Source organism: Aplidium turbinatum, chromosome 1 (assembly GCF_918807975.1).
Source record: "Aplidium turbinatum chromosome 1, kaAplTurb1.1, whole genome shotgun sequence".
Lineage (NCBI taxonomy): Eukaryota > Metazoa > Chordata > Ascidiacea > Aplousobranchia > Polyclinidae > Aplidium > Aplidium turbinatum.
The window spans coordinates 37,932,815-37,943,464 of record NC_137472.1 but is presented as its reverse complement, the minus strand read 5'-3'; positions in this window follow the sequence as shown (position 1 = coordinate 37,943,464).

Sequence of the window (10,650 nt, the reverse complement as noted above, 5' to 3'; positions counted from 1 at the left end):
ACGCTATATACAATGGTTGCGATAATAACCGACTGTTCTGGGCTCAGACAAGGGTCGGCCACCGCAGACAAAACCAGGCTCAAACCATAACACTTAAGTGTTCTTTACGGGGGCGAGGCACGAAATATCCCTCAACACGCAATCTAATTTCACTTTCCCCGTACTCTCATCATAGTTGCAGACGGCAACTTTGGCTCTACGAACTACAGGCTTCCCTTTCCTAATTTGTGAAACTACCTCATGCACCCTCCCAAGTTGATACTTCCCACGTTTACCAATGTCTTGGAAAGAACCCACCACTACAACTTGACCAGGCTCCAAATTCTCGGCCATTTTAGCCATTTTTTGCGGCCCTGAAGACCTGGCAAGTAAAAATCGATCCATTTACTCCAAAACTGCTGAGAAAGTGACAAATTGAACCGATAATCCCTTCTTAATTGGTCACGATCATGTGGTTTCCCAACAGCACAGTATGGGTCTAAGTATGGGGTCAAAAGTGAGGCAGGGGTGATGACAGTAAAATCCCTAGGGTCGTCACTCAAAGGTGCCAAAGGGCGTTCGTTCACGATCCGAACGGCACTGCCTGTGTACGTAAGCAGTTCAATAAAATTGGGCTTACGTATTGAAGAGTCCAAAATGTGAAAAAAGTACTTGGTCATAGCGGCCACGAAACCAAATCTACTCAGCCGAAATCTAGCCAAGAGATCTGCCATAGGGTTTAACAAATCAGGACACGAAAACATTACATCATTAACACAAGTTCCTGGAAATTCAGACTTGCCATCGTAAACAATACGCTTTTTTAATTGTGACGTCACAAAGATACCACTAGATACCAGTCAAGATCCCTTTACATTTTCTGCTTCACCAGCACGCTCAATATAGCCAGTAGATTTAAGATCCTTCATGGTGTCAGTAAGGAAATCACGAAATTCAGGTTGTTTTAAAGCCTTGTTCCTTAACCCTTTGCTTTTCAACGTTTTTTTGGAAGTTAACTGCTCAAGGGGGGGCCATTTTTGGATCAAATTCAATCAGCTGTTACGTGTTATCCGCTGGTGATATTTCAACAGAAGTTGCACTGGTGTGAAAGCAAATCATTTGTCTATAAGTTTGAAAAGTCATTATTTTAAAATTTTATATATTAAACTTGATATTTCAATTTTTGCAAAGGTACCCAAAAACGACAATTTTGATTTAACTTGCCGCTATTTAATTACCGTGCTAATCCGATTTCATGCAAACTTCTGAATAACAAAGAGCTCGATCGAACGCACGAAGTGTGTGTGCGGTGTGCCGAATCATTGCATTGATTAGAATTTACGACTTGCGAGCAAATCTTATTGTAAGCTACTCACTGATTCTAAAATAGTTACAATCAGAGTAACATTGTTACACGAATTTGAAAAAAAACAAAACTGCGTTTGTTGTCTTACATTTTTATCCTAAACTAATGCATTCCGAAACTCATGGCTAGCTTCTAGTTTTATGGAACCAAATTTCTCATAAGTAACACCTTAGCCTGCTTGAATAGCTGTTTACATCTTCGTTTGTGTATTTTATGTCTACAATTGAGTTTGTAGTATGAATATTTTTAGTAGAGAGAAGACAATTGAACAAGTTGTTGAAATTATCTGAAATTTCTAAGTTCAAATTAGGTGCTTTTGAAATTGTGGATTTGTGTCAAGTCGCAACACAAATATCATGCAGGCCACATCATAAGTCATTTCGCTTACGGGTGTTTATAAACATGACTCATAAATTACATCCACAAAAAATACAGCATTTACATCAACAAAGCTAAGTTCGAAGCTCACTTTTTATTGAAGATTGTGTCAATGAATTTGAAATAACATTTTTAGTCCGCCAGCGTCGAAACAATGCAACAGCGAATTGAGGAACATGCGTAAACAAAGGAAATGTGAAATAACCCACAGTCAGCAAATCTACATAAATTTAACGTTTACAAATGTTGAATCAATGTAAAAGGACTGGATTGCTGACTGGGTTCTTATTGTTTGAAGCACAAAAAATACGCGTAAAGGCGACAACATCAGCAAGGCAGCGATTATGTTTCTGGCCAAAAAAAAAATTAACTTTTGACTTCAAAGATAAAAATGATTATAACGAAGCTTCAAAGTTTGTCGTAAAAAATATTGCAGAAATACAATAAACATAATCATTTTGTGCCAGATTGTGAGAAGACTTCCTAGATTCTTCCCAAACATTTGCATGATTGCAAATTATTTTCTATAACTTTATATTGCCAAAAAATGGCTTTTTTGTTGAAACAACGTGGCTACAATTCTATAAAAAATTCTTAGGCCTACTACATTGAAGTAATAAATTTTTTTTTGTGATTTTGCTGATGACGTTTTAGAATATCCGAGAAGTAAAAAATAATAATGATGAATTATTTTACAAAACCGTGGTTTGCAAGCGCTTTACAAAAAATTGTTGGGGAAAAATTTACTATTAGACGTAAAATGTTTGTAAAAGAAAATTGTCGGTTTACGTATTTATAATGTTTATTGCGCTGTTATCGAAATATAAACTGCCTGTATTGTCTACCTTTGTGGTTGCCGGCCAGCTTAGACCAGCATGCAAACAACGCGTTTTTGGTATTTGCATCGTGTTATGATTCTCGAAAATTTCCCACAAGGTCTTTATTTTCATCGTGATATTTTTGTGCCTTTTCTGTCCTAAACTTGAAGTCATTGTGAAGCACAATCCACATCGGTTTTTAGACTCAATCTTCATTGAAAATATTTTGAGTGGTGCATCATTTCAAGTAGTGTCTTCCCCTAAGCTGTTACACAAACCGCCCAGAACTAGGTTGATTATTATATATCTTACAGCCGTTGAAAGCCCGTTATTGTATGTGTGGAATTATTACTGTAAATGTCTGACTAAATTCATGCCAAAGTTGAGCAAATTCTGCTTTCGGGATCCTTGCCGTTATTTACTGTATTTTTTGTTGATAAGTTTAGGCAGCATTTTTCCAAGATAAATGAAGACATCGGTATTGTTCGTCACTTAGATTTAGTTTCCTCAGCATTGTTTATTCATTCTTTGATCCACTAGTTTGTCTCACTTTTGGTATAATCGGATCCTTTATAAATGGCGGGTCTTCACAATAGCCGGCCTCTTTTTCTGTACATTGGCGCAACGTATTCAGACGTTGAATCAATGATCAAGAAAGCTGATTTGTTTTTTGTCTAATGTGACGCCTAACTTTATGCCTTGTCTACATTACAAAATATTTTGTAATGTACATGAGGCATTATCATCTTTATTTTGCGCTCTTTGGAACAACACACAATGCACGGTGAAACAATAATGCAGGACATAAGAAAAAGTAGGCGACATAAAGCAGGGAAGGGACGCCATCGAGTTAGCTGCTACGTGTAAATGGAGCCTATCTCATAATTTTGAGTGTATCTCACAATTACTGTTTGCAAAAACGCTATTTCTCCGGCTTCTCCCAAAAGCATTTGCAGTCATACATTTCCGCAATTGCAATGCTTGTCAATGAGAGTATTTCCATAAAACGTTTATTTCGAAACCAGGTTTTCGTGCCTTTACCCAAGATTTCTTATTGTAACGTTTTTTATTCGTCAATGAATATTATCTACTTGAAATAACTGTTTTGAATAGTTTGTGGCCTACATAGCCTACTATTTTGATCGTGGATTGCTATTCTTCTTTGTAGAGCTGATAACGCAAAAAACGTTTGCTATTATTTTTTCTAATTAACAGCTTTGTGATCACTGGCTTTTCTTTTGTAGCATAAGAAATAACGCGCTTTGTATTATTGAGGTCAAACCAAACAAAGGAAAACAAGAGGACGTTTCTCTCTGCTCGCGCATATCGATGCACGAAGCAATTATGAGCTTATGGCTTGTTATCGCAATGTAATCCATTTCACGCTTTGCTGGAAGTTAGCTAGAAATAGCAAAAATTCACCAAAATCTTGAATTTACAAGAAAACTACACAACTGTTAGTATCAAATTTAATTTCATCAGATCCGCCTGGCAATTTTAGGAAAAGTCAAGAAAAACCAAGTGCATGGCGTTACTGTGCTTCAAATAATCAAAGGAAATATGAGGGGGGGGCCAAATCTGGCCTCCCTTTGAGGAGCAAAGTGTTAAAGCAGCAGCTCTATCTGACGCCAACACAAAATTGTTAGGTAAATCAATATCTTCCTTCAACGGTACAGGTATCTCAAATCGACCATCTTTCAACTCAATATTCGGTTCAACAAGTTCTCTAGCCAAAATGTCATTGCGAGACAATTCACAGGTTTCATTTTGCAAGGTCAAATCCTGAATGACTTTATTCAGGTCTGCTATTTCCATATCACGAGACTCAATTTTACGCTGAAAGCCAGAGATGACATCCGACTCTGAAGACGTCTGCACTCTGCACACTTTAGCAACGCTTTCATCTAAGGGTGACTTACCACCACAAGCCAACCAACCGAGAGGAGTGAGTAAAGCATGCGGTTCACTACGATTTTCACCAACACGTTCTTCTTTAGCCCACATCAAATAAGCGTTGTCGTTGCCAATCAGTACATCTACAGTACTACAATTATTCAAATGAAACATATTGACGTCATGAAAACGACGGAAACCACTTAAATCCTGCTTATGCGGTAAAGTTTTAACATCGTCAGCCCAAGCTGGGTTAACCACCGAAGTTATATCACAAAACAGTTCATTCGTCTCTAACGACTGAATGTTGAGTTTAACAAGGTCAGCACAAGTAGGTTTCTGACCAGCCAGAGTATCCATTTTAAACGACGCTTTGTCATACGGTTTAACGCCAAGCTCGCACACCAAATCACTCGAAACAAACGTCAACTGCAAAACAGGATCATGCTGACAATACACCAACTTCGATTTGCCAGTCATTGGATTCAAAACACGAGCAGCAGTAATGCGGTTAAAGGCTGCTTTAACATTTCCAATCTTAACATTACGCACTGGAACTCTGGCACGAGCATCATCTTTGCCAATCGAATCCAGAGAATCACGTGACGTCACATAAAAATCATGCAGAAGAAAATAGTGTTTCCTATCGTTGTTAGGGCCACACTTACGACAGTTGTTTGCATGAACGCAATCCCTAACCATATGCTGGCGCAAACAATTCAAGCATTTGCCAGCTTTCACAATGACATCTCTCCGATCTTTAGATGTCAAGCGCAAAAAATCTTTACAATTAGACAAAAAATGATATTCAACTTGACCACGTGACGAACAACAAAAACATGCCGGTATGTCACTACGTCTGGCCACACCACCGCGCGGTGCGCCAACAGCAGTCGAGTACTGCGAACTCCCTGAAATCACATTATCATGGGGTTTTACCGACGTCTGCCTAACCGGACAAGAAGGCAATTTTCCTTTGCCAAACTTCTTAAAATGCTGCGACTCACCAGAATCGCCCATTAGCATAATGCTAAAATCAGTCGACTTGCGCGTTTCCTCCCGTACAACAAAATCAAACAAACTCTGAAAAGTAGGCTCATCAGTGCTACCATACTGATCACCCAAAAAGTCAAGATAACGCTGTTTAGCGTCAAACGGGAGTCGCTTAGCTAAATCCAGAACAAAACGTCCTTCTAATTTGTCGCGCTGACCATAAGCTTGTGCGTAAAGCAGACACTGCGACAATTCATCTTTAAACTCTTTCAAATCACTTGAAGAGATCGAAGTCAATTTGCTTCCATAGCGATACTTTCTAATTTTCGGTTCGGCGAAAAGATCTCCACGAACTCAAAAACGCTGGGACAAGCGAGCTAACGACATTTCTATCCTGTCTTCCTCTGACAAGCCAGGAGTGTCAGAAACCAAATTAGCAATCGTTTGCGCAGCTGTCCTAACACAAGCTGCTTGTAACAAAGTCAAACGAGTTCCTTTAAACGGTGAAGCTGCCATTAAGGCCGTAACACGATTTTTAAAGAAGATAAATGGCATATTATTACCATCGTAACCAAAGAACGTCCTACTATCATCGTAACCAAAAAACGTCCTACTATTTTGGTATTCAAAAAAGCAATCCTGTTGTTGAGAACTCGATTTAGCGGGAGAAGACAAGCTATATCCCTTAAGGGGCTGAGTGGGCTCAGTCACATGCACAGCTCGATCACGACCCTCACACACGTTAAAATCAGGAGACGCGATACGCCTCTCACAACCACCCAAATTACGTGTAGCTGGGCGATCAAAAACTAGCGGCGCAGAAAACTGTGAAGGGGGCAAAGCATTACTGCTAATGGCGGCCCCGTGACCTGTACGCTCTGGGGGAGGAGTTAGGTTATAATTTACCGGCCTTGGCTCTACAGTCTTCGGAAGACCCTTAGCCGCGACCCCGAGACCTCCTGAAACAGCTGGAAAACGTGTGGATTGCCCTGGTCCACTCACGGACTGAACAGGCGCCTGGAAAAGGTTATGTAAATTAAACTGCGATTGATGTTGACTTCTGGAATGCCTAGAAGATCCCTTCTTAGAACTACGCCGGGAGCCCGCCTCTGATCGATATTCAGCTAAAGCTACCTCCTTACGTTGTTCAGCCCTCAACTGGGCGTCTTTGAGTGCAAACTCAGCAGCTCTCGCGGCGGCCTCAGCAGCTCTCGCTTCGGCCTCAGCTCTCACGGCAGCCTCAGTTCGTATGGCCTCAGCTCTCGCGGCGGCCTCAGCAGCTCTCGCTTCGGCCTCAGCTTGTATCTGGAGCTCCTCTCGTCTTAGCTGTAAGTTAATTTGTGCAACTATCCGTGACAAGCTCTCAGACATCCTAGTGCTTACATTTGAAGCGCTATCCTCAGGATGTATGTCAGCGTCCAACATATCTGAAAACTAGAGATGTACCGATACCAATATTTTGGCCGATACCGATCCCGATACCGATATCACTTTTTTAGGCCGATACCGATACTGATACCGATATTTTGGCCGATACTTTGGTGTTACAAAAAGAAGCAATTTTGGTATTTGCAAGGAATTATATCAAGGTTTTAGTAGGTTTTTGTAATTAAAGTCCGCCGCAATTGAGGACTGGGGTATAAGGGAAGAAACAAACATCATTATTTGGGTTTCTGAAAAGTGTTTGGGCAAACTCTCCAAATAAGCTATCATAATTGATAACACTAGCCGAAAAAAAAAAAAAATTGTGGTGCCGAAGATTTTTCAGCTGTTTTCAGCTAATTTGTGGTCGCTGATTTCGAAAATGTAGTCAGTTTTTGTCCATCAGATCTAGTTTTCTAGTTACTGTGATTCCACTGCATGAGTGAACTTGTGCATAAGGGCTATTCCATGTCGATTCACACAGTCAAAAATTCAACCTTTCGACTTTCTTTAAATTTTACACACCTTTTTACTATTCTATATGATGAACACTTGCAAAATTTGAGTGATATATATTGAGAAACACGAGAGTTATGAACCATTTAGTTTGGGGGGTCTGCTGAGGGGGCACATTTTTTTATTTTTGGCCATGTTTGAGGCCCTATTACTGCTAAACTAAATTAGGTAACAACCCAATTTTTTTACAGGTGATAGTACTTCTTCCAAATATTGAAAAAACAACATCGTTCACTTTGTCACTCTAAAAGGTCAAAGGTCATAGACTCCCAAAGTTGGCCGTTTCCAGCTCTCGGTTAAAATTTTCCAAAATTTGAAAAGCTCACCAACACCCCATTTTTGATTGAGTTTGGCTGAAATTTGGTGGAAGTGTTGTTTACAGGATTCTCTATGAACTGAAAAAATTTTAGTACAAAATATTAAATAGGTTGGGAGATATTTTATATGAAACATGGGTCAAAATGGAAAAAAAACTAAAAGTGGGGTCCTTTTAATATCCCGGTTACCCATGACCCCAGAGAAAATTTGCACTGAAATTTTATCCACATATTCACAAAGATATGACAAGTCCACCATGTAAAATTGATCCATGGTTCTCAATGTTTTATAGAAAGTATGCGTCAAAGTAAATCCAATTGTGACAACCCTTCAAAAACAGGAATAGGAAGTTCTTCACTGTGTACAAGTGTGTAGCACTGGCCTGATTGCTGAAGCTAGGTTTGGATATTGCAAGAAAGTCCTATTTCTCCTGTTTATGCCTTTTGTGTTTACTGCACAAAAACAGCAGTCGCTATTATGATATTTTGGCTCATGCCACACCATTAGACTTCTTTTGTTTCGTTCATTGACGTAAATGTTCTTTCAAAGTTTTGCAAACAATGTGGAGAGCCCAAGACTTATCTTGATCCCCAACTTCACTTTACAGTAGGAAAGTAAAGGTGTGGAGTCTGGAGGTGTTGTGTGTCCACGCCTTTACTACTTTTTACTTTAAAGTTTTCTTGCTTTACTGTAAAGTGAAGTTGGAGATCAAGATAAGTCTTGGGCTACCCACATTGTTTGCAAAACTTTAAAAGAACATTTACGTCAATGGACGAAACAAAAGAAGTCTAATGGTGTGGCATGAGCCAAAATATCATAATAGCGACTGGTGTTTTTGTGCAGTAAACACAAAAGGCATAAACAGGAGAAATAGGACTTTCTTGCAATATCCAAACCTAGCTTCAGTGGGTAGTCTTGTGGGTACCTTACCCAGTGGGTAGTCTTGGCCTGGTTTAAAAAATCTATATATATCTTTTCTTCTGCAGAAAATCCACAGCAAACACCTTTTTTTTACATGTTAAGTATCGGCCACAGTATCGGCCAAATTTTGCCGATACCGATGCCGATACCGATACTCAAAAAATGGCCGATATCACCGATACCGATGCCGATACCGATATATCGGTACATCTCTACTGAAAACTCTCTTACTTTTTGTTCGAAGTTATTTTTTAACGAGTTAAATTCGGGATCTACCCTATCACGAAGTTCTGCCAAGATTGCAGAGTTAAAAATTTTAGTCAAAAGAGCATGGAAATGCCGTAAATCCTCTTCCACAGTAGAGAACTTAGATCTAAAAATTAACAGTTCCTGCTTATCACTCAAAGAACCTAGGGCTACAGAAAGTTTCCCAATTTGAGTCAAGATATCCCTTCTAAGATGCCGGGCCTCTCGAACTGACTTAACCTCATCGTTACTGGGTCCCTCCCCAGAATGGCCTGCCCGACCGCAAAGAACATCATCAGGCTTAAACTCAGTCGAGTCGACAGCGGTCGAGTCCCTGTTGCCACCGAGTGCAGACATATTAAATGTTGGGGCTAAATTTAACAATTAAAAAATTAAGTTACACAAACACACAAATATTAAGTTATAAAAAACTTGACTGCAAAGACCGTAAATAATACAAAAAGAATTTAAATGCACAATACCGTAGTTGTACGTCGGGTATATCATGTCCGACCAAAGTTCCACAAAACTTGCTGGATTCGTCCACTTGAATCTTCAAGCACAGGTCGATTGTCTTTGATCTTTTTTCTTGCCAATGAATGTAATGTTGTTTTTTCTTCAGAACCAACAAAGAAACGCCTTTAATTTTCTTGTGCTTTAAGTTCTTCTGCACCAACTGAGAAGAAAGCGGCTTTAATCTTTTGCTTCTGTAGACTACCAACCAACAACAATCTTCTTTATTATTTTGCTTCTGTAGCCTACCAACCAACAAGATCGTCTTTTATTATTTTTGTGCTTTAAGTGCTTCTTGGCCTACCAACTAACAAGCCACGTCTTTTATTATTTATGGTCACAGCGGTAAACCATAATCTCTTCGTGGGAAAATTGTAACATAAGATTCCCGGATCCGTTCGTCTGTATGTAATGACCGAAGAAACACTCTTTTGAAACCGTCTATTCAAAATTGTATTTCTGTAAAATTAGCCACCTGGCTGTCGAAATTGGGATGCAACACCGTACACCACTAAAACTTGTCACTACAACAAACTACTTAGATAAAGACGGAATTTTTGTCCAGCTGGCAAGCACTAAGCAAACAGTTAAATATGCTACCAACTTTCAAGCAATCATTTTACGAATGACCAGAATAGATTGCAATTTCTCAAACTCACGTACGCAGTTACTGTGACGTCATAGTGAAACATTGTGAAGTAATTCTCAACAGGTGTGATACAAGTCTTACGAACGATGGTGCAATCTTGGCTCATTTTTTAGCAATTTCCATGACGTAAGATGCCAGCTAGGTTAAGTAGACCATAACGGTTTTATATGACGTTTGATTTGGTGAACAATTGGCTAGAACAATTATTGGCAGACGCAAAGTCATATGCAAGCTTTCTTAAGTCTATGATCCTTAAACCATAAAATCTTGACTCCATTTCTAAAAGACGGAATTTTTAGTAGGCTATGCCTAGTATGCCTAGTAATTAACCTAGTAGGCTATGCCAGCTAGGTTAAGTAGACCATAACGGTTTTATATGACGTTTGATTTGGTGAACAATTGGCTAGAACAATTATTGGCAGACGCAAAGTCATATGCAAGCTTTCTTAAGTCTATGATCCTTAAACCATAAAATCTTGACTCCATTTCTAAAACATGTTTGACCAGTTGATCTTCAATACTTTCGGGAGGATCAAGTTGTCGACCAATGGTTTTTGACCCTTGTGTAGGTAGCATATTTGTTGGTACCGTAGCCTATTATTGACATGTCTTAACAATGTAGCTTTGGGAATTTTGAA